The sequence below is a fragment of the Lepisosteus platostomus genome, chromosome 5 (genome assembly GCF_059453375.1).
Source record: "Lepisosteus platostomus isolate fLepPlt1 chromosome 5, fLepPlt1.hap1, whole genome shotgun sequence".
NCBI classification, from domain to species: domain Eukaryota; kingdom Metazoa; phylum Chordata; class Actinopteri; order Semionotiformes; family Lepisosteidae; genus Lepisosteus; species Lepisosteus platostomus.
Genome location: NC_142615.1, coordinates 36,910,283 through 36,919,393, shown reverse-complemented (window position 1 = coordinate 36,919,393; position 9,111 = coordinate 36,910,283). Strand labels below are relative to the sequence as shown.

The following is a 9,111-nucleotide window of genomic DNA, read 5'->3' as shown; positions in this document are numbered from 1 at the left end:
AGCTCTGCTGGGGCGGACGGATGTTGTCTGCCTCCAGGAGACCTTCTGGGACGAGGAGTGTGTCCGAAAGGTGCGAGCACAGTGGGACTGGGAGCTGTTTTACAGCAACGCCTCCAGCCTGTGCAGGAGGGGGGTGGCTGTGCTGGTGAGGAGGGGAGTGTACGAGAGCGTAAGGCTCCTGCACCACGACACGGAGGGCCGGCTCCTGCAGGTCTGTCTCGGTTTTCCTGGACAGTCCGTGCTGCTGAGCAACATCTACGCCCCCAATGGGGAAGCTGAGCGGCTCGCCTTCTTCAAGCAGCTGGAGGCGAGCTGCTTTCAGCAGCCAGGGCTGGTCGTCGGAGATTTTAACTGTGCACTGAGTGCACTCGATGTCGCGGTTGGGATGACCTTTAAGAGCAGCGCTGCTCGCAGCTTCCTTGAGCGCAGTGCTGAAGCTCACGGGTTCGTGGATGCGTGGCGTCAGGCTTAGTGTGCGCGGAGGGACTTTTCTCGGCGGCAGGTCGTTGAAGGTGTCTTGAGACAGAGCCGGATCGACCTGTTGCTGGGGCACATGAGTCTCTTCCCGTGCCTGAGCCGGATGCGGTATGTGTTCACGACCCTGAGCGACCATGCTGTGCTTCACTTCTCTCTAGCAGGGGCACAGGAGGACCGGTGCCCCGGCCTCTGGTGCTTTAATAAGGCGCTCCTGGGGAGGCTTCATTCTGTCAGGGCATAGAAGACCTTATCCGGCAGCAGCTGCAGTGTCCCCTGTATAGGTCAGAAAAGCTGGTCTGGTGGGATAATCTCAAGTACGCCATCAAAGAGTTCAGTATCTCGTATGGCCTGTCCCGGGGGCGGGAGAAGGCCAGGCGGGAGAGAGAGCTTCGGGCTCGGATCACCTCAGAGCTCGGGCTCCTGGCAGATCACGGAGGGGGCTGCGAGCTCTTGCTGGAGCTGAGGGGTGAGCTGCAAGCCCTGGAGGAGAAGTGGAGAGGAGCCCGGGTGCGCAGCAGAGCCCAGTATCTGGCAGAGGGCGAGAGGAGCACGAGGTTCTTTTTCGGCCTGGAGCAGGAGAGGCAGCGCAGCTCCTTCATCGAGGAGCTGGTGGGAGAGGACGGTGTGTGGTTCTCTGCCCCTGAGGCCGTTAGGAATGAGGTGTTTTCTTTTTATAGCGCCTTGTTCCGGTCCGAATGGGTGGATGAGCAGCAGACCCAGGCCATGCTGGCTTGGGTGAGTACCCGCCTGTCACAGAGCGATCGTGAGCTCTGTGACAGTGCGCTGAGCTTGGAGGAAGTGCTTGAAGCACTTCGGGGCTCGTTTCCTAACAAGAGCCCTGGGTGGGACGGGCTCTCCTCCAAGCTCTACAGACACTTTCAGCAGTCCCTGGGGCCCCTCCTTCTGGAGGTGTTCCAGGAGATTGCCAGGACCGGCGCTCTGACCCCATCTATGAGAAGGGGGGTGATCTCTCTTGTCTACAAAAAGCAGGGGGATCCCTCCCTTTTGAAAAACTTTGAACACAGACTATAAGATACTAACTCGTGTTCTCTCCCTCAGGCTCGGGAAGGTTCTGCCCAGGATCCTGTCGCCTTCGCAGACCTACTGCGTCAAGTGGAGAGACATCGCGGACACGGTGTGCTCCATCAGAGATGTTGTGGACCTTATGCGGGAGCAGCCGAGGGGTGGATACGTCCTGAAACTGGACCAGGAGAAGGCCTTCGACAGGGTGGAGCATTCCTTCCTGTTTGAGGTCTTGAAGAGCTTTGGCTTCGGCGAGGCCTTCATCTCCTGGGTGAGGCTCGTGTACAAGGGGATCGTGAGCTGTGTCAAGGTGAATGGTTCCCTCACGAGCTTCTTTCCAGTGACCTTGCCTGGGGGCACCGCCACCTCGTTGATCTACCAATATGCTGACGACACCAGACTGACGTTGGCAGAGGTGGCGGAGATCTCGGCCATTTTAGAGGTGGTGCAGGCCTACTGCGCTGCCTCGGGCGCCAAGGTAAACTTGGAGAAGTCTGAGGTCATGCCGGTGGGGAGGGCAGACCTTGCCCCGCTCTTCGGTTACCCTTTCAGGGTTGAGACGGGTCACCTGAAGGTCCTTGGCATCTACATTAACGCTGATGAGCAGGCCACTGGGCTTCTCCTGTGGAAGGAGAAGCTCATTAAGATGAGGGCAAATTAAATCGGTGGAGACACAGGTCCCTGACCCTAAAGGGAAGGGTCCTGCTCGTTAACACACTGTGCCTGTCCCTCTTGTGGTACCCACTGTCTGTGATGCCTCTTCCTGAACGGGTAGAGAATGAGATTAGGCAACTGGTGGTGGGATTCGTGTGGGAGGGGAAGCCTCCGCGGGTCACTCATGACACCCTCATTGGGAAAATCTCCAGGGGTGGGCTGAAGCTGTGTGATGTAGGCCTGAAGCTGAAAAGCTTTAGGCTGAAAGTAGTGAAGAAGTTCCTTGACCTGGATAATGTCAGCATTTGGAAGATTGGTATGGGAAGCTACCTCGAGACTTGCGGGGGCTTGGGGCAGGAGACTCTCCTGGTGAGGCTGACTCCGGGGTTGATAAAACATCTGCCCTCCTTTTACAGGGAGGTCCTGCATGCGAGGGGGTAGTTCATGTCCCAGCATGTCTCCTACACGCCGGAGACCCGGGCCCAGATTCTGGAACAGCCTCTGTTCCTCGACCCCCTGCTGGTGTCTCGATGGAACAGGCAGCTCTACGAGGCTGGCATATCCAAGGTCAAGGATCTTCTTCATGAAGTAAAGGACGGATTTCTGCCCACCCAGGCTATTGTCGACGCTGTGCGAGAGGTCGACGACGAGCTGCCTGTCAGTAAGATCCGTCAGGATTACGAGCAGCTCAAACTCGGTCTCCCGGACAGTTGGCTGGAGAAGCTCCATCTACAAGACGGGGCAGCAGGCCCGGCCTGGCCGGAGCTGAGGGTGAAGTGGGGGGACCGTGGGGTGGACCTCCTGGGGTTCACCACCAGCATGTTCTACAGGCTGATGGTGGTGAAACGCTTCAGAGTGCCGGTCTCAGAGGTGTTCTGGGGTAAGATCTTCCCCCAGCTCGAGCCAGGGCGTACTTGACGGATCTGCTGGATGGCCTGTTTCGCTCTGTTCGAGGAGCTGTTCTTGACGGGGTGTCCTGGAAAGAGCTGTTCCTCTTTGGGTACCGCGGGTCTGAGAGGGGGGTTAACGCCATTTTAGTGAACCTCCTCCTCAGCCTAACGAGGACAGCTGTCTGGGAGAGGAGGAACCTCATGATGTACAATGGCCTGAAGCCAGACCTTGTCAGGCTGTGCATTGCCAGGGTGAAGGACTGCTTCTCTCTCAGCCTGGCCTACTGCAGGGCTGAGAGGCGGATGGCCGACTTTCGCAGGATCTTCTTAAAAAATAACATCTTTGTGGACCTGCGGGAGGAAGGCCTGTACTTCCGGCTCTGAGATGGGGGTGTCTTTGAACAAAAGACACACACGGCTCCACCCTTTTCCACCCCTGAATAGCATTGGCGAGTTGAATAGCATTCAATTCACATCGAATAGCATTGGCCCCTGAATAGCCCCTGAATAGCATTGGCGTAGCTCAGCACTGGGCCACTGGGCACAATTTCCCACCGTTTCCAGAGTGTAGTGGTTATCACGTTATCACGTTAGACCGTTACACAGACAGTTTCCATGAGACGTTGGACTTCCGATATTTAGAAGGATCCGTTTTTCAAGAAACATTTAAATTGATTCTTTTATCAAGCTCGTAGTTTTCCTTCAAATCTTGAAAGCTCTCAGTGAGAACATCATAGGCTGCAGGACGCCCCGTAACTTGATTACTTCAACAGAAAGAAGAGCAGACAGCTCGACAAATATGTGAGGCGCAGAGAGCGCAAGGCGAGCCGCACACGTTTCGGTGGCTGAGAGAGGGCAGTTTTTGCTTCTGCATTTCCCAAGTAAGGACGCATGACAACAAGCGATCGCGGTGCTCATCTACGACACAGTGGTGATGAGTTTTCAGTACGTGTTCTTTTGAACGAGCAATGAGGTTGCCGCCTTGGACAGCTGACTGCACGCTCTCATTGTGCCACGTGATGAGAATTCACCAGGCTCGTTCAGTCATTAGTCACATTCCATCGTTTGCCATAAGCAGACGCTGCGAAGTGATGTGGATATCAGTTCCCAGTCTTGTGGAAGAGGAGGAAAAGAGCACACGAGGGCTCATCCGGGAGTTGAACCCAGGACCTCTCGCACCCTAAGCGAGAATCATACCACTAGACCAACGAGCCAGAGCAGCACTTTCCATTTCAATCTGTCAGCGAGCTTGAGGATGGGGAGAGGCGCCATTCGCTCGTCCAGTCAGACCTTCATCAATAAGTCAAGAAAGCTGCAATTACACGACTGCCTTGCAGACGAAGGGCAGTGAACTGTGCCCGGTAAGAGGGGAACAAGCGGCACTAGGTGACGCCGAGGCATAAGTCCCAGCGAGGGGGGTTGGCTTGTATGGTACAGCGCTTGCTTTGCATGTGGGAGATAGCAGGATCAATTCCCGCATCCTCCAGGTGTGTGCTTAGAGCTTGATGTGCCGAAAGGTGTCCTTTAGCCTGTGGTCCCGCCTTACATGGAGAGCATCGTGCAGCTGTCAAGCGTTTCGCAGCCACGCCCCCTTTTCATCTTCTCTCTGGCTTAAGCGTCACTCCGCCCCTCTCTCTTGACATTTCATGTCAGCATGTCAGAAGTCCGAGTGACATTTTTAATGGCTGAGTGAGGGCACGATGCTGAAGCAGAGAGGCCACTTCAGCCACAGAGACTTGTGCTAGGTGAGATCTGAAAGACGGACTCGCAACAGAAACAGACCAAAAATGTATCGGTGAGATCAAAAGGCAAATGCAACATTCAGCAGAGGGCATCTAAAGATTAGGGAACGGGCGACTGAAATCCATGTGAGGCAAACTTTCCGGTGTGTGTACTGCAGCTGGGCTTGTTGGCGTAATTGGTAGTGCGTCAGTCTCGTCATCTGAAGGGCCTGAGTTTGATCCTCACACGGGGCAGGGCTGCTTCCTCTCTTGCTCTTTTCAAACACTTGCGGCAACTGTTCGCTCATAACCACGTCTGGAATGCGTGACCTTTACACGGGCGAGAAGCAACGCCGCATCCCTTTTCTAAAGAACATTCACATTCAGAAATAAGTCAAGAAATTTGCCATTACTTTCGCTCGCACTGCTGTCAGCCTGCCCATGTTGCCAAAGAAAGATTCACTCGGCGTCAACATGACAGAACAGCGATCACTTGAAAGCAATGTTCCACACTCCGTAAGCAAGAACTTCAGTGTTTGCAGTCACCCGATATGCCGATAGTCAAAGGAGCGCAAAACACGAAGCGTCAAAAGACAAGATGAGTGGATGGAAAGAGCGTTGAATTGATGAGCACAAAAGTTCAGCTCGTACAATAGGCAACGAAGGTCTCAGCGTCGTCATCGCACTTGAAAGGACTGCCTTGCAGACCAAGGGCAGTGGGCGGTGCCAGGTAAGAGGGGCAGAGGCGGTAAGACATGATGCCGAGACGCATGAAGCGAGGGGGATTAGCTCAAATGGTAGAGCGCTCGCTTAGCATGCAAGAGGTAGCGGGATCGATGCCCGCATCCTCCAGGTCTGAGTTTGGATCTCCGGAAGCCCGGTGCTCTTGTTTAGCTTCTGCGACTTCTGACAGGTGCTCCTCCGTTGCGGAGAGAATGTCCTTCAGTTGTCAAGCGTTGAAGGGCCACACCTCCTTCCCAACCTCAGTCTGCACTGAGTGCGTCTCCGGCATTTTCTCGTCCAATTTGTCAGCTTAGCAAGTGAAAAGTATATCCGAGTGAAAACAGTGCTGATAATACTCTCACGAATTGTTAGAAGACGTGCTTTTGATCATCGATTGCTTAACAATCACATTCGTTCGAATTGAGCCATCAAGCTCGTAGTTTTCCTTCAAATCTTGAAAGCTCTCAGTGAGAACATCATAGGCTGTAGGACGCCCCGTAACTTGATTACTTCAACAGAAAGAAGAGCAGACAGCTCGACAAATATGTGAGGCGCAGAGAGCGCAAGGCGAGCCGCACACGTTTCGGTGGCTGAGAGAGGGCAGTTTTTGCTTCTGCATTTCCCAAGTAAGGACGCATGACAACAAGCGATCGCGGTGCTCATCTACGACACAGTGGTGATGAGTTTTCAGTACGTGTTCTTTTGAACGAGCAATGAGGTTGCCGCCTTGGACAGCTGACTGCACGCTCTCATTGTGCCACGTGATGAGAATTCACCAGGCTCGTTCAGTCATTAGTCACATTCCATCGTTTGCCATAAGCAGACGCTGCGAAGTGATGTGGATATCGGTTCCCAGTCTTGTGGAAGAGGAGGAAAAGAGCACACGAGGGCTCGTCCGGGAGTTGAACCCGGGACCTCTCGCACCCTAAGCGAGAATCATACCACTAGACCAACGAGCCACAGCAGCACTTTCCATTTCAATCTATCAGCGAGCTTGAGGATGGGGAGAGGCGCCATTCGCTCGTCCAGTCAGACCTTCATCAATAAGTCAAGAAAGCTGCAATTACACGACTGCCTTGCAGACGAAGGGCAGTGAACTGTGCCCGGTAAGAGGGGAACAAGCGGCACTAGGTGACGCCGAGGCATAAGTCCCAGCGAGGGGGGTTGGCTTGTATGGTACAGCGCTTGCTTTGCATGTGGGAGATAGCAGGATCAATTCCCGCATCCTCCAGGTGTGTGCTTAGAGCTTGATGTGCCGAAAGGTGTCCTTTAGCCTGTGGTCCCGCCTTACATGGAGAGCATCGTGCAGCTGTCAAGCGTTTCGCAGCCACGCCCCCTTTTCATCTTCTCTCTGGCTTAGGCGTCACTCCGCCCCTCTCTCTTGACATTTCATGTCAGCATGTCAGAAGTCCGAGTGACATTTTTAATGGCTGAGTGAGGGCACGATGCTGAAGCAGAGAGGCCACTTCAGCCACAGAGACTTGTGCTAGGTGAGATCTGAAAGACGGACTCGCAACAGAAACAGACCAAAAATGTATCGGTGAGATCAAAAGGCAAATGCAACATTCAGCAGAGGGCGTCTAAAGATTAGGGAACGGGCGACTGAAATCCATGTGAGGCAAACTTTCCGGTGTGTGTACTGCAGCTGGGCTTGTTGGCGTAATTGGTAGTGCGTCAGTCTCGTCATCTGAAGGGCCTGAGTTTGATCCTCACACGGGGCAGGGCTGCTTCCTCTCTTGCTCTTTTCAAACACTTGCGGCAACTGTTCGCTCATAACCACGTCTGGAATGCGTGACCTTTACACGGGCGAGAAGCAACGCCGCATCCCTTTTCTAAAGAACATTCACATTCAGAAATAAGTCAAGAAATTTGCCATTACTTTCGCTCGCACTGCTGTCAGCCTGCCCATGTTGCCAAAGAAAGATTCACTCGGCGTCAACATGACAGAACAGCGATCACTTGAAAGCAATGTTCCACACTCCGTAAGCAAGAACTTCAGTGTTTGCAGTCACCCGATATGCCGATAGTCAAAGGAGCGCAAAACACGAAGCGTCAAAAGACAAGATGAGTTGATGGAAAGAGCGTTGAATTGATGAGCACAAAAGTTCAGCTCGTACAATAGGCAACGAAGGTCTCAGCGTCGTCATCGCACTTGAAAGGACTGCCTTGCAGACCAAGGGCAGTGGGCGGTGCCCGGTAAGAGGGCCAGAGGCGGTAAGACATGATGCCGAGACGCATGAAGCGAGGGGGATTAGCTCAAATGGTAGAGCGCTCGTTTAGCATGCAAGAGGTAGCGGGATTGATGCCCGCATCCTCCAGGTCTGAGTTTGGATCTCCGGAAGCCCGGTGCTCTTGTTTAGCTTCTGCGACTTCTGACAGGTGCTCCTCCGTTGCGGAGAGAATGTCCTTCAGTTGTCAAGCGTTGAAGGGCCACACCTCCTTCCCAACCTCAGTCTGCACTGAGTGCGTCTCCGGCATTTTCTCGTCCAATTTGTCAGCTTAGCAAGTGAAAAGTATATCCGAGTGAAAACAGTGCTGATAATACTCTCACGAATTGTTAGAAGACGTGCTTTTGATCATCGATTGCTTAACAATCACATTCGTTCGACTTGAGCCATCAAGCTCGTAGTTTTCCTTCAAATCTTGAAAGCTCTCAGTGAGAACATCATAGGCTGCAGGACGCCCCGTAACTTGATTACTTCAACAGAAAGAAGAGCAGACAGCTCGACAAATATGTGAGGCGCAGAGAGCGCAAGGCGAGCCGCACACGTTTCGGTGGCTGAGAGAGGGCAGTTTTTGCTTCTGCATTTCCCAAGTAAGGACGCATGACAACAAGCGATCGCGGTGCTCATCTACGACACAGTGGTGATGAGTTTTCAGTACGTGTTCTTTTGAACGAGCAATGAGGTTGCCGCCTTGGACAGCTGACTGCACGCTCTCATTGTGCCACGTGATGAGAACTCACCAGGCTCGTTCAGTCATTAGTCACATTCCATCGTTTGCCATAAGCAGACGCTGCGAAGTGATGTGGATATCAGTTCCCAGTCTTGTGGAAGAGGAGGAAAAGAGCACACGAGGGCTCGTCCGGGAGTTGAACCCGGGACCTCTCGCACCCTAAGCGAGAATCATACCACTAGACCAACGAGCCACAGCAGCACTTTCCATTTCAATCTGTCAGCGAGCTTGAGGATGGGGAGAGGCGCCATTCGCTCGTCCAGTCAGACCTTCATCAATAAGTCAAGAAAGCTGCAATTACACGACTGCCTTGCAGACGAAGGGCAGTGAACTGTGCCCGGTAAGAGGGGAACAAGCGGCACTAGGTGACGCCGAGGCATAAGTCCCAGCGAGGGGGGTTGGCTTGTATGGTACAGCGCTTGCTTTGCATGTGGGAGATAGCAGGATCAATTCCCGCATCCTCCAGGTGTGTGCTTAGAGCTTGATGTGCCGAAAGGTGTCCTTTAGCCTGTGGTCCCGCCTTACATGGAGAGCATCGTGCAGCTGTCAAGCGTTTCGCAGCCACGCCCCCTTTTCATCTTCTCTCTGGCTTAAGCGTCACTCCGCCCCTCTCTCTTGACATTTCATGTCAGCATGTCAGAAGTCCAAGTGACATTTTTAATGGCTGA

At 53.6% G+C, this 9,111-nt stretch overlaps 3 non-coding genes across 3 annotated transcripts; all 3 read right to left on the bottom strand.

The window, feature by feature from the left end:
• Nucleotides 1-4,186: 4,186 nt before the first annotated feature.
• Nucleotides 4,187-4,258, bottom strand: trnap-agg (transfer RNA proline (anticodon AGG)). The gene has a single exon. It is a non-coding gene; the product is annotated as a tRNA-Pro (tRNA).
• A 2,117-nt stretch (nucleotides 4,259-6,375) lies between these two features.
• Nucleotides 6,376-6,447, bottom strand: trnap-agg (transfer RNA proline (anticodon AGG)). The gene has a single exon. It is a non-coding gene; the product is annotated as a tRNA-Pro (tRNA).
• Nucleotides 6,448-8,564: 2,117 nt separating this feature from the next.
• On the bottom strand, nucleotides 8,565-8,636 carry trnap-agg (transfer RNA proline (anticodon AGG)). Its single transcript has one exon. It is a non-coding gene; the product is annotated as a tRNA-Pro (tRNA).
• Nucleotides 8,637-9,111: the final 475 nt, after the last annotated feature.